At 48.1% G+C, this 14,933-nt stretch overlaps 1 pseudogene; it reads right to left on the bottom strand.

Annotated features, from left to right (window-relative positions):
* Window positions 1-11,881: 11,881 nt before the first annotated feature.
* On the bottom strand, window positions 11,882-13,696 carry LOC147961193 (uncharacterized; annotated as a pseudogene).
* Between the last annotated feature and the right edge of the window lie 1,237 nt (window positions 13,697-14,933).

Below are 14,933 nucleotides of genomic sequence, written 5' to 3'. Positions count from 1 at the left end.
ACCTTTTTGTGACCAAAAACATAAGGTCAAAAGCTGGGCGTCGTAAACTGACTATAGCGACCTTTCTTCTGGAATGGTCGCAAACGTTTATGACCAAAATAAGTCCACTGTGGCGTTTTGGTCACTAGCAACCTCCCCAGGCCACGTAGGCATCCAGCGTGGCAAGCTGATGTGGCACAAGATTCAGCCCGGTCCAATTCGGTTTTCTACATGGGCCTAGCCCAAGAATTCGGCCTTTCTATATTTTTTTTCATGTGAATTTTTTGTCAGCTTCATGGACCAAGCCCAACATTGCAACCTTTTTATTTTTGGCCCATGGCCTTTTTGTCTCAACAGTTTCATTTTTTTTTCTTTTTTTATAAATTGGGTTCACTAGTCAGGTGGGTCCCCATTGTCAGATTCTAGTACTGGGTCCTAGCCATCAGGGCAATATTCTTCATTTTTTTATTTCACACAAATAAATACCTGGTATTTAAATTGGCACACAGAAAACACACGAAATACTTCAAATATTATCAACCATCAAAGTGCTACATCATATAACACACATACAAATGTGATCAGCATCAAGTTTACAATCAGATAACAAGCTCCACAATAGGAGCAGTTTACATCAAGGTTAGTCAGATGAAATCCTATGCATGACTCACTAGGAGACCATAGTCAACTGGGCCACCTTCGCTACACTAGAACAGCAATAGAACTATCATCATGCCTTCGGCCGTCGCCCTGTTACATGAATCAGAAGAGAAGAATTAAAACACTAGAGCCAATATATTATGAACAGACATATTATATAAATATATTATGATGTTCAAAAAAGTTTTATTGTAAACGCATAGTTCTGGTCAACAACACTAACAATTTCAGATCAGATTCTGGAACTACCACTAGGAATTCAGTAAACTGACAGTTTGAGATCCAGTTCAAAATGTTTTAGATCAGTTTCAGATCAGATTCTGGAACTACCACAAGGAATTCAGTAAACTGTATTGAGGTTCAAAATGTTTTATACTATAATATAGAGTTTTATTGATTAATGATATTTCTGGTTCAACAAACAATTTAAGATCCAGTTCTACATAGGGTACTGTGTCAAGATCGCAGCTTCATGTTCATGCTTGCTAGTATGTTTCAAGAGAAACCCTGAACCTGAAAGCTCAGGCTGTTGCTTATTTTGTTACTGAGTGGTAAGTACTACTAAGATCAAAATGCATTCAAGGGAGCATAAAAGCCATCCCCATTTGAAGCATGTATAGTCTACAGAGATACTAACAGGTGAACAAACAGCCCCTAGAAATTGGCTAACTACTTCTACTGTATAATCACAGTCTGCAGTCACTAAATAAATAAGCTACTGAAACTACTGCTGCTGTTATAATCACAGTCCAGTTAAATTTGTGCTACTGCTGCTGTTATAAAACTACTGAAACTACTCATGCAACAATTAGCATGAGATACAAGCAGCACTAAGCACCAAGATTACTACACCAAGTCAAATTTAAGCTACTGAAAAATGGTGGAAGATTCATGACAAGATAACAGTAGCAGAAGCTTCATGTGCTAAAATACTGAAGCTTCATGTGCAAAATTACTCAAGCTTTATGTGCAAAATTAACTGTAGGTGCTGAAGCTATTCCAAAATTATCACAAAATTTAAGCTATCATCCTGCTGCAGAAATAGCCACCGTCCAGGCCCCCGTCATCCGCCAGGCTGCCGCCAAGCTCCAGCCCCTCCAGCGGTGACCACAAGGGCCTCCTGTACAACATCATGAGAACAGTCAAGGACTGCAACATCCAGGTAACAACAAAGTTCAGCACAATAAAATAGAGCAACAGATCCATGCTATCAGACTGAGAGTCTATCATACTAACAGCATATGTTATCTTCATGCCCTATCATAACAGTTCATAATAAGTTTGAAATGCAAGAATACATAATATTGCAATTTATTCCGCTATAGCCTATCATGTTCAAACAGTGGCTCCCAAGAGTCCAGTTTCTTAGTTCATTGATCTGATGGGAGGGTAAGATCAATGCCATGTCAGTATGTCACCTTGTTTGCTAAGCAGATATGCATCTCCCTTCAACTAGAGTGGACAAACGAACAACGAGATGATGGCACATGGCAGTGCCAGGAGGTGCAGCATTTATTGCAAATGGTGGAAATGAAAAAAATTGGCACTGTCCTGTGCAAGATTAAGTAATTCTTTGACAAAACAGGTGCAGGTTGAGTAATCCTATCACAAAACAGGATTCAAATCTTCAACAGCAGCACCAGTCGCAACACTTTGAGTGTATTCATTTTGAAATTCAAAACAATATGTGAAGGCAATAACCGAAGGTGGTTAGCGAAAACACATAGATTTGGTTCCAGTTATTGAGAATAAGCTATCGGGTAGGGTACAGACACCTCTAAGAGACAAATAAATACATGATTAACTAGAACACCTAGCTATCAGTACTAACTAGTCAACTAGCAAGAGTATCGCCAGGAACCCCATCTGATTCACCACAGCATACTACCATTCCCAGCGACCAAACCAATTTACCGAAATGCAAAGTCTTAAACAGAAGGCAACAGATCAACTTATCGGTGGCCAGCAAGAGGGCGCCCATGAAGGCGAGCTGAGCTGTCCCGTGCGTGCGATGGTTGCAGGCAGGAGGTCGTTCATGTGGGGGAGGGGATAGAACGCAAATCCTCCAGAAGGGTGCTAGTGGTTGGCGATGGAGGAGGTCGTCGGGTGCCTCGTGCGTCCAGGCGACGAAGGCAACCTTGGTGAGCCGCCATCACCAGCGTGCATGGACCTATGCCCATCAGCCGTGCGAGTGCGCTGGAGGTCGCAGCCAGATCGAGGGCTTGACGACGACCTGTGTGAGGAAGAAAAACAAATTGGGCATGTGTGAGCAAACATCCAGATTGAATCAAAAGGAGAAGAGAGGAGGGAGAGAGAAGACCTTGTTGACGAGTTCCATGGTATCGAGCGGGCGTGACGAGGGCGCGGATCCAGAAGCAACGCGGCGGATATGTACCCTTCCCCGCCGAGGCCCTGCACGCGCGCAAAAACAACGAACACCCGTCAGCCTCCGCCACCATACCACCGCATGCAGATTCGAGGGGCGTGAGGCACCGCTCACCTTGGAGAAGGGCGCGGTGTAGAGGATGCAAATACTAATGGCGCACCTAGGCCGCCATGGATGATCTGATGCCCGCGGGATCTTCTCCATGGCCGGCCCCTTCCTTCACAAAACCAGATCGGGTCTCTTCACGAGCATGCAAGAAAATGGGCGCATGCATCAGATTTAGGGAGGGGGGGAGGGGGCGAGATGCAGGAGAAGAGAAGGGGAGGAGCAGGGATGCGTAACACTGCCTTGCTCGATCTGGGCCGCGTAGAAGCACGAGTAGGTCATCTCCCGACGCTCGAGCCTGCCCTCCGTCAAGGACCGGGTCAAAGAAGCCCTTGACCTCGACGATGGCGCTGCCGGATCTGTGAGGGAGCGCCGTCGATGCTGGCCTAGGGCCACGGGGAAGCGAAGGGTCGGCAGGAAGGAGGAGGCGGTTCAGGCGGGGGAAGGTGGGGAACGAGCGCATCGGCGTCGGGGAGGAGGAGGAGGGGCGGGTGAGCTGCTGCGGGTGGCCTAATGGGGGATGACCACCGGGCGTCGAGGGAATGGAGCAGGGGAGGGGGTGGATCTGGCCGCCGCCATGGCCATGGCCGTGCCATGCGGCTTGGTCTAGGTCATGAGCGAGGGGGGAGCACGGATCCGACCGCAGCCGTGGGAGAGAAGGGAAGGTGAGGGGTTGACGACGGCCGGGGTTGGGGGATAGGAAGGAGGATGGTGGCGGCGGCGGCTGGGTAGTTGGGGATCGAGAGATTGAGAAGGAGCGAGAGGGTTGGGGGGTGGCGGCTGTGGGACGAGAGGGGAGAGTGGATCGGGGGAGAGGTGGGGATCCAGAAGTTAGGGTTTGGGTGAGAGGGTAAGGGGGCGAGGGCTGCCGTTGGATCCAGAAGCATCCAACGGTGGTTGACGCATGATCCGCGTGATATACCTATGGACCAATTAGAGCACACCAAATAATTTAAAGATCTTTTGACCATATAAATTGGTCATGATTGATTACATACAAATTTTTCATACCATTTTTCAATGCTCAAAATGAGTTTTTTGGTGAAAGACATATAAAATATTTGTTTAAATGATGTCATATTTTGCACAAGTTTACATCTTAGATTGGCAAACAACATTGACAAAGGGAGTTTTCATTTTCTGTGCACAGAAAATTCAGTTTCCATTTTCCGAGTGCCCGAAATGAGTTTTTTTGTGAAGGACCTACCATATATTTGTGGCAAAATTGGACCAAATCAATTTTATAAAATACTAGGCCATATTTAATTCACAATTGACCAAATGGTTGGGTGTCAAAAGTTTTGATCCACCTCTGGTGAAAAAGACAAATTCTCGCCGATTCAGTAGGAAGCGGGTCAAATTTGAAATGTAGCTACCTCGTAGTTTGCTCTTTTATTTTTCAAAAAATCATTTCTAGGTACATAAGTATCTATTTAATCAGAGAAACACCAAAAAAATTCCAAGATTCAACAACTAGCTAGGAACAGTCATTCCCGCCGTTTTGACCGCATTTTGAAACGGGCATAAAAAATTCAAAAAAAATCAAAAAATTTGGAAACCTTCGCATTGTGTCATTATATGTGGCCAAGTTCCCAGGAAAAATAACAAACTTGTAATACGGCAATTATTTTAAAAAAGCGTTCTTAGAAACGAGCTATCACGTATGGAGATCAGTGGCTTTCAAGCCAAACGATCAATCTTATGGCCACATTCATGGCATAGTTTGTTCAAATGATCTCATATTGTGCACAAGGGTGCATATTGGAATTCCAAACACTGTTGCCTAAGGAAGTTTTCATTTTCTTTGCATGGAAAATTCATTTTCCATTTTTCGAGTGCCCGAAATGAGGTTTTTTTGTGAAGGACCTACCATATATTTGTTGCAAATTGTACCAAATCATTTTTATAAAATACTAGGACATATTTAATGCACAATTGACAAAATGGTTGGGTGCAAAAAGTTTTTATCCACCTCTCGTGAAAAAGACAAATTTTCGCCGATTCAGCTGGAAGCGGGTCAAATTTGAACTGCAGCTGCCTCATAGTTTGCTATTTATTTTTTCCAAAAATCATTTCTAGGTACATAAGTATCTATTTAATCAGAGAAACACCAAAAAAATTCCAAGATTCAACCACTAGCTAGGAACGGTCAAGCCCGCCGTTTTGACCGCATTTTGAAACAGGCATAAAAAATTCAAAAAAAATCAAAAAATTGGAAAACCTTCGCATTGTGTCATTATATGTGACCAAGTTCCCCAGAAAAATAACAAACTTGTAATACGGAAATTATTTTAAAAAAGTGTTCTCAGAAATGAGCTATTATCTTTGAAGATTCATGGCCTTCAAGCCAAATGATCAATCTTATGGCCATATTCGTGGCATAGTTTGTTCAAATGATATCATATTGTGCACAAGGGTGCATATTGGAATGGCAAACAATGTTGCCTAAGGAAGTTTTCATTTTCTTTGGACAAAAAAACCATTTTTCATTTTTCGAGTGCCCAAAAGGAGGTTTTTTTGTGAAGGAACTACCAAATAATTGTTGCAAAATTGGACCAAATCAATTTTCTAAAATACTAGGACATATTTAATGCACAATTGACAAAATGTTTGGGTGCAAAAAGTTTTTATCCACCTCTCGTGAAAAGACAAATTTCCGCCGATTCAGGTGGAAGCGGGTCAAATTTGAACTGCAGCTGCCTCATAGTTTGCTATTTATTTTTTCCAAAAATCATTTCTAGGTACATAAGGACCTATTTAATCATAAATACATGGTTTGGTGGCGATACGTCGAGGTTTGGGCGGCGGCCGAGGGCCCCAACTCTAGAGCGCGTAAACTCGCATGCCCGCCGCGTGGTCACCGCGCGACCGTGACGTTGCCATGTGTTCTGCACGGCCTAGGCATGTCTAGTGGGTTGGGCACTCCCCAGGTTGGTGCTAGGAAGAAAATTACAACATAAGATTCTCACGAGGAGACCGATCGATGCTCAAACATGAATTAGCAGCCAAGTGTTTGATTAGCGGTACGGGAAATGCACATGGCCTATGGGCGTGAGTTTTGGCTGAGGATGATCATCTACTAAGGAGAATGTATTCACACATTTTTAGCTCAAAAGGAGGAACCTAGGTGGTACTTGCTTTGCAAAGTACCACGCTGGACAAAAATATGAATATTGAAGCTGGGCTCAAAATAATAAATGGATTGAGCTGAAATTTTGTGGAGGATGGTTATTTGGGCATAGGAAAGCATTGTAGAAAATTGATACCATTTGGACATGCCAAAGTAGTACTTCCTTCACAATGCTCTTCTATGGACAGAAACTTGGGAAAACTAGTGAGAGAGATTGGTTGAATGAAATGAGCTCAAAATTGGTGTAGGTAAGTTACTTAGGTATGGTCATGCGCTGGTCAATTTTTAGATCATTTGGGTAAGCCTAGCTAGTACTTACTTCACAAAGCTTCTCTCGAGGTAGAAATTTTGGAAATTTACCGAGAAATATTTACTAGGAAAATTGAGCTGAATATTATCATGTGGCAATGATTTGGGTATGGAAGAGTGCCCGAAAAGTTTGAGGGTAATAGGAGGGGTCTATATAACACTTGCTTTGCAACGTGCCAATTTGGCCATAAAATATAAATTGAACCTGGGCTCACATAGATGATTTGACTGAGCTGCAATTTGGAGGAGGGTGATAATTTGGGCATATGAAGAAACTGTATAAATTTCATGTCATTTGGAGATATAAAAAAGGTACTTCCTTCACAATGCTTCTAGGTGGACAAAAACTTTGGAAATTTGCCGAGGAAGATTTGCTAGGCAAATGGAGTTGAATTTTGTCATGCGGTAATGATTTGGATAGGAAAGAGTGCCCAAAAATTCCTAGGGCAATCAAGAATATATAAATAGCACTTCCTTCATAAAGTGTTGTTGTGAACATAATAGGAAAATGAATATTGTTGAATTAGTTTTGAACTAGGCAAGGAAGGATTTTTACATATTTGATGAAGATATGACCCAAAGAATTTATGAGATTTTTTTGGGAATTTTGGGAATGATAGAAATATAGGTTGCTTCACAACCTAGGGCAAAAACTGCCACATGGAGATGACACATAGGCAAAACTGATGAGATGGCGCCTAGTCATCACAACCCACCACAATCTACAAGGCTATGACCATCTATATTGGTCATTAACAACTAGAAATAAGGCAGCGGACTAGCACTGTTTGCTTTGTGACCATTTCGTGTAAGGAAATTACGACCTTTCTGACCAAAATGGTTGCAATGGTTTAGGGTTTGAAGCCCCCTGAATAGCTTTTGACCAATTGGTCTAAAATGTCATAAATTTATGACCAATTCTTCGAGGGTCACTGACAGAAGGTCATAAGTTGACATATTTCTTGTAGTGAACATGAACTATGCAACCATCATGGAATATGTTTCAAACAGAGATCAAAGATAACCAATTATATTTTTACTTGAATATGATAAGGAATTATAGCTGTACTTAAACACACTTTAAGTGCATTTGGAATTAGTATATAACTTGCTATTGTATGGGTCCATGGATCTTGGTAAGCACTAAATATCAAATGAACTATGATTGTTTTTTCTCATATTATTCTAACTATTTAAAAAAATCAATTATGTCTCCCGTTGCAACGCACGGGCATTTGTGCTAGTCTAATACAAAATAGAAACTTGTGCGGTAAACAGAAAAGATATCAGCGGGGTAGACGACCTCTGCACGATTGATATATCTATTTTTTCCAAACAGAGGAATAAGATTTGCCTCGTCTATTAAATAAGGAGACAATAGAGTTTAGAGAATTAAAACATAGCCACACATTCGGCATGGCAATTACTCGCCTAGAAAAATATTCCCTAATTTCTTTGCAACCGCGGCCATCCAAAGCTTGGCCTCGTCGACGATGGCGGTGAGTAGGATGGTCGGTGGCGCACTCTTGTGGCGGAACACCCGTGCATTTCTTTCATTCCAAATGGTCCACGAGACAAGCATGGTGAGGGAGGCCATAGCTTGTCGGTTAGGGTTGCAGTTGTCAGTTCTCTTGTCCCACCATTGGTAGACGAAATCGTCCATGAGCCATTCAGATGTATCCATGTGCGTGAGACCTAGCTTCTCAATGAGAGACTTTCATAGACGAATCGTGTAGCGACACTTGAAGAAAAGGTGGGCTCCCGATTCTTGCTCCCTATTGCAAAGCTTGCAAAGGCCATAATTTGGCCAACCTCATTGCTCCAACCGATCGGCGGTCCAGACCCTATCTTACAACGCCAACCAAGCAAAAAACTTAACCTTTGGAGGTGCCCATGCCTTCCAAACCATGCGATCCAAGTTGGAGAGGGTCATGCCTAGAAATTGAGCCTTGTACGCGGTGGCTGTCGTGTAGATCGTATCGTTTGCATGCTTCCAAATGATGACGTCTTAGGTTTGCTCATGAAGATGGACGTCATTAAGGACCATCCAAAGAGTGAAGAACTCCCGAATGTGGGCTACGGAGACAATCGTGCATGTGCCATGATTGATCTTGAAGATCCAAGCGTTCCCCGCGAGGTCCTCACGGACCTTCCAATTCTTTCTTCTTGAGGCCGCAGACAAGAGTGGCGCAATATCCTTGGGTTTGCAACCAAGAAGCCATGGGGAGCCCCAAAAAGGTGTTTTGGTGCCATCTCCAACAGTGATAGTCGTAGAGGCATAGAAAAACTCGAGGTCCTCCTCCGTGAACAGGTTTCCAAGGCCAACCCGTAATCTGCGGGGCTCAGTCCATTCATACCATAGCCATCTGAGCCTCAAAGCACATGCAAACTTGTCAGTGTCGAGCAGCCCGAGGCCACCATATTCGTTTGGTCTACAAACCACCTTCTAGTTGATCTTGCATTTGGCTCCCGTTGTCTTGTCCGAGCCGGACCAAAGGAAAGCTCTCTCAATTTTGTTAAGGCTATGGAGAGAGCTATGGGGCACGATGAGGGGCGTGATGGAGAATACTTCTTGGGAGGTAATGACCGACCTAACAAGTGTCGTACGACCGGTGGTAGTGATGTTTTGCCCCTCCCAAGTGACCAATTTGCCGGCCGCTTTGTCCTCAAGGTATTGGAAATCCACGTTCTTTAGTTGCCAAATTGAGAGTGGTAGTCCTAGGTATTTGACCAGAAAAGTGGCACGTGTTGTCGGCATGCTCTGAAGAATTCGCTCAAGGTCAAGGTGATTGCAACGAATAGGCACAACCGAGCTTTTTTGGAAGTTGGAACAAAGGCCCGTGATGTCCCCAAAGCCTCTCAGGATAGAGGCAATATTGTCGATGTCCCTCTTGATGGGGGCCACAAAGACCGCCGCGTCATCCGCATAGAGGGATGTGCGCACCATGGCACCCCGCCCACGGATCTTATGGAGCAGCCCTTTTTGCGTCGCCATGTCTAGAATCTGCAAGGGGTCAATTGCCAGGACAAAGAGGAATGGGGAGAGGGAGTCCCCTTGCCTGAATCCACGGCCATGCTTAACGGGAGGGCTGGGTAGCTCATTTAGCATTATCCGAGATGAGGAAGAGGATAGAAGCGCAACAATCAGAGCCCGAAAATTTGGAGGGAAGCCCAACCATTGGAGCATCTCAAGAATGTATCCCCATTTGACAGAGTCGAATGCCTTTTTTATATAAATCTTGAAAAGGAGTGCGGGGGTCTTGCATTTGTGTAGACGTCGGGCGAAGTTCCTAACATACATGAAGTTATCGTGGATGCTTCTCCTTTTAATGAAGGCACTCTGGGCATTGGAAACGAGGTCATCCATGTGGGGCACAAGCCGTAGCGATAAAACCTCGGCAATGATTTTAGCGATGGCGTGTATGAGGCTAATGGGCCTGTAATCAGAGATGCCTTCCGCGCCGTCCTTCTTAGGCAGCAGAACAACATTGGCAGAGTTTAGCCACTACAGGTTGGAGGTGTGCAAGCAATCGAAGCGTTGAATGACCCCCATGATTGTATGTTTGATGATTCCCCAACACTTATTAAAGAAGATCCCCGTGAAACCATCCGGTCCCGATGCCTTATCACTTGGCATCTCTTTTATAGCCTCCCAAACTTCCTCCTCGGTGATGGCAGCGTCGAGGTCTTGCAAGGCATGGGCCTCGATACCCAGCTCCTCCCAATTGAAATCCTTATTGCTCGTACTTCCCCGTCCCATGACCTCGGAGAAGTGATCATGGATGATCTTCTCTTTTTCCTTGTGGTCGGTCACCCAACCATGAGCATGCCTTAGCCGGTGAATATGGTTTTTCCTCCTACGGGCATTGATGCGACGGTGGAAGAATTTGGTGTTGGCATCACCCTCCCTCAGATTTGCCAGTCTAGCACATTGGCTCTTCCTAGCCTGCTCAAGAACTGCCAAGCTAACCACACGTCGCTTTAATCTAGTTCGCAGGTCCCGCTCCTCAGGGGAGAGGGCTCATTCCTCTTGCGCAAGGTCCAATTGAAGGATCACCAAGCGGGCCGCATGGAGTTGGATCTTGGCCTTGGAGAAAAACTTCTTGCTCCATTCAGTGAGCCGGGTCGCGGTTTTCTTGAGCCTATGGTGCTGAATTTGGAAAGGCTCTATGTGGTTTACACGCTCATTCCACGCCTTCAAGACCACGTCATAGAATTCGGGCAAGGATACCCAAATTTTTTCAAATTTGAAGGATGGTGGACGTCTATGTCCCTTGTCATCGGCAAGAAGAAGGGGGCAATGGTCGGAGAGGGAAGATGAAAGGGCATGTAACACATGTGTGTTGAAAGTTGTGTCCCACTCGGCGTTGCAAAAGAAAGAGTCAAGCTTGAAAAGGGTGGGGTTTTCCCGCTCATTGCTCCAAGTGAAGCGTCTATTTTGGAGATGAATTTCTTTGAGGTCACAAGATTGAAGGGTTGTGCGGAAAAGGATGATCCTACTCTGGTTTACATTTCTCTTGTTCTTGTCTCGTGCTCGGTAGATTTGATTAAAATCCCCGAGGGCCAAGCAAGAGACACCCGGCAAAGGCTTTTGGGCGACAACCTCGGCAAAGCAGGAGTCTTTGCTGGCGTGGTCAGTGGGGCCATAGATATATGTTATCTTGAAGCATACATCTGTCGCCCGAATGCGAACCTTGCCAGAGAGGCAAAAGGTTGACAAAGAAATGTCGGAGACCTCGACGACGTTCTCATCCCATAGCAGTGAAATCCCACCCATAGTTCCCGTCGCCGGTCACTGTGCAAAACTTTTCAACCGGTTGCCACCAAGGCAGGCTGCCACATATCTGTCCACGCTATCTAGCTTCGTCTCTTGTAAACACATAATTTGGCACGAGGAGTCTGCAATCATAGCACTGACTGTTTCCCTCCACGCCGACCAATTTAGGCCATGTACATTCCAACTCAGTGTGTTTATAGGTTGTGTAGTCATGGGGCACACAAACATTCACTTTGACCAGTCCGGGAGCAAGGACAACAACCAACATATAACAGAATAACAATAGTCTTGAACTGAGCTACAAAGCCCACTTGGGCACATGAGTACTGGACGTAGTCAAACACATGGGCGTAGCCTAACGCATGGCCGAGCCAAGCGGTACTAGACTTACACATAGATTGAACTAAGGCAGCCAACGGGTTGACACACATTACAGTGAAGGGGAGAGCTAACATAATCCACTACAACAGCCCTAAACGACGAACTGGACGAGCAAGCCGCCGCCTACTGTGCTCCCAGGCTCTGCTGAGCCGCACTAGCATCCCGGGACATCTCTAGAGCCCTCACCACCGTGATCAATGGGCGCATCCTCGACGTCGTTGACAGCCTTGTCGTCGAGGTGAAAGAAATCCCTCATGGCCATAATCAGCTCAGGAGATAGTTGCTCTTTGATCTTGGCAGTGAAATCAGCAAGTGCAGCCTCTGTTACGTCTTCTCTATCTCTAACTATGCCAAAGGACCGACAAACAAGCTTCTCCGCCGCCTTGGCTACTGGGAGCACCGCGTGGGCGCGTTTGATTTTCTGCAGGGAGAGGCCCCCCTTGTTGGAGACCTTGACATTGGAAAGGATCTTCTGACGAGCTGTAGGTGGCCTGGGAGGGGGGACTCAGGCAGAGCAAGGATGCCCATCTGGCGCTCCTCGAAAATAGGCGCCAGAACATCTTCAGGACAAGCTAAAGCACGGGCACGCACAGGGGAGGGCGTGCGCTGCAGAGGGCCGTCGCAGATCAGGGGCGGTGTAGGCGATGCTTGGAAACCCGGCGGCCTGGAGGGCTACCACAAGGGAAGCACGAGTGACTCAGGCGCACAAAGCTCCAGCAAGGCTTGGCTGGACGCAGGGCTCGCCAGTGGGGAATTCGATGCCATAGCGCGATTGGAGATCAGGCTTGGCGGCAGCACAGTTGTCGGAGACAGCGGAGGGGACACCGGGGGGGGGGGGGGGTCCGCTCCTCTTGAGAGCGGTGCCTGGAGGAGCGTGGCGAGTTCTGGCGCGTCGGGCTGCGCCCACAGGCATCAACGTCGGCCGGGTCGTGGACGACCGACAGTTCAAGGGCGTGAACAGGCTCTGCATTGTCAGAACCAGAGCCCCTAAGCACCAAGCCAGGGCACACAGGGGGGCGGCCACAATAGCCTGGCCACTGCCAGCACGTCGACGCCCGCTAGAGCAGTCTCGTGTGCGGTCCTGGCCTCCCGCCAGGTGCTGATCTTGGGCGTTTCGGTAGAGTGAGCGCCGCACCCTGGCGCCCCAGCTCTCCCGTGCACGGTCGCCACCACGGCCACGCCTGCCGTCACGGTCACCATCATCTTCTCGCCGGTCCTCTCGGTGATCTGCGCACCCCTGAGCAGGCCGACACTCTCTCGGAGTGTAAGTTCCATCGATCATCTTCCTGTACCAGGTAAACTCGTGGACTTCCGCCGGTGGCTAGTTGTCATCGTCGTCTGCAGCCTTGGAGTGGTCTTCATGTAGGTCGCGGTGGATGATGACGCGGTGACGGTGGTGACCACAAGCCGGCAGGGTCAGCCATTTGACCTTGGGAATGGCATTGGAATTGGAGGTCCATGCCCAGAGCGCCATGTCTCTTGTGTCCTCCTCGCGGAGCGATCGCGGCTCGATGTAGTCGAGGGAGCAGCCGCAGCCGATGAGGAAGGTGGCGATGTAGTGGTTCCAGCCGTGTAGTGGAACACCTTGCAAACAGAGGCGGACATGGTGGAGCTGGTCTTCGTTGTCAGCATGGGCCTCGAGGCGCCATTCGTGCACATAGATGCGGTGACGAGCGCCGCGGAGATCACCACGAGACACGGCGTCGGAACAGTGGTGCTGATGCATGAAGCGCACGAAGAACTGCTCGGGGTAGTGCTTGACGACCTCGATGTCGGCCGGCCTAGCACCCAGGGACGCTGCGAGCTCGGTCGCCACCTGATGGCAGGGGACGTCCTGCCTGGCCCCCTCCAGCCAGGCCACATTGCAGTTAGAGGAGAGGATGGCCGCCTCCGCTTGCATCTCGGGCGTCGCCGGGACCACGACAAAGTCCTCCTCCGACCTCAGTGCAGTGTCACCCATACGTGGCATCTCGACAGGAGCAGCGTCGGACCGAAGTAGAGGGCGCTGACGAGAGGTCTCCCAGCCACGGCCTTGGCGCGAGGGTGCTTGGAGAGCACCAGCAGGAGCAACTGGGCGAGGAAGAGATGGTGGAGGCACATCGAGGTTGTCGAGCGAGCTCAGAGGCTTCTACTTATTGCGGCAGCCGCGCGACTTGTGTCCATTTTGTAGGCAGCGGGAGCAGCGGAACGGGTCACGGCAAGCCGCAGCTCGGTGCCCGTGGAAGAGGCACCGACAGTAGCGCCCCAGAAGCCAGCGAGGGATGGGCGCCGACTTGAATGTTACAGCGGCCAAAGCAAGGCGGTGCGGGCATTCACGAGACACGACGAGGTGCCAGTCGCCGGTCACTTCCTCCTCGTGCCCCGCGTCCGGCATTGAAGGCGCGCTAGAAGCAGGAAGGGACGAGGAAGCCAGCTGCTCAGCAGCTCCACAGTTAATGTCGGCACCCGCCCGCCCTTGAATGTGCGGAGATGCAGCCGATCCAACCAGGGCCTAACCCGGATGGGTACAATAGACCGCGAGTTGGGCAAGACCTCCTCGGAGGCCAGGGCGACAGATCCGCCGTGCCCCGCCAGAGGTGGATCTGGATCCGGCGAAGCCCCTCCCTGCTGCACAGGACAGCCAGAGGCGCCACGAGGACCGCGGGTAGGAGGAGGCGGGAAGGGCATGAACCAGGCGGCCGACGCAAGGTCGGGGCAGGGCGCGGCCGCCGCCGGGAGCACGAGCGCAAGCGTGGGGCAGGGAAGCGTGGTCGCTCGCATCGCTTCGCAGGTCCATGAATTTTAGCTACCTTATCTATGATCGTTCCACATTCTGCACGATGAACGTGACACAATTGCAGATGGACTGAGAGTTTCCCCTACTAATTTTGTCCTAGTGCATTGCGATGCTAATGAGTAACAAAAAAACAGTAAATGCATCTAGAACCCCCACTTCCCCTCAAACGCCCGGGAGGACAGCGGATACCGCCTAGATCAAAAACTACAACCCAACCAAACCACTTATAGGCAGCCAGAAAGCTCAGCTTATTCGGCACCCCTCAAACTTAGCTTATATGTGGGACGGACTCAGGGTCGCCCGAATATGCCAGGACACATACGCCACGTCACACTGGTCCACTCTGACCCCTAAAATATCTTGTCCCTATCTGCGTCCTCGGTCAAACACTAGCCATATGCCACTCCACTCCACTTCCAATCTTAGCCGC

This window comes from Triticum urartu, chromosome 7A (assembly GCF_056163025.1).
Source record: "Triticum urartu cultivar PI428250 chromosome 7A, HENAU_Tu73, whole genome shotgun sequence".
NCBI classification, from domain to species: domain Eukaryota; kingdom Viridiplantae; phylum Streptophyta; class Magnoliopsida; order Poales; family Poaceae; genus Triticum; species Triticum urartu.
Note: the sequence above shows the minus strand (reverse complement) of the source record. Positions and strands in the feature narration are given on the sequence as shown.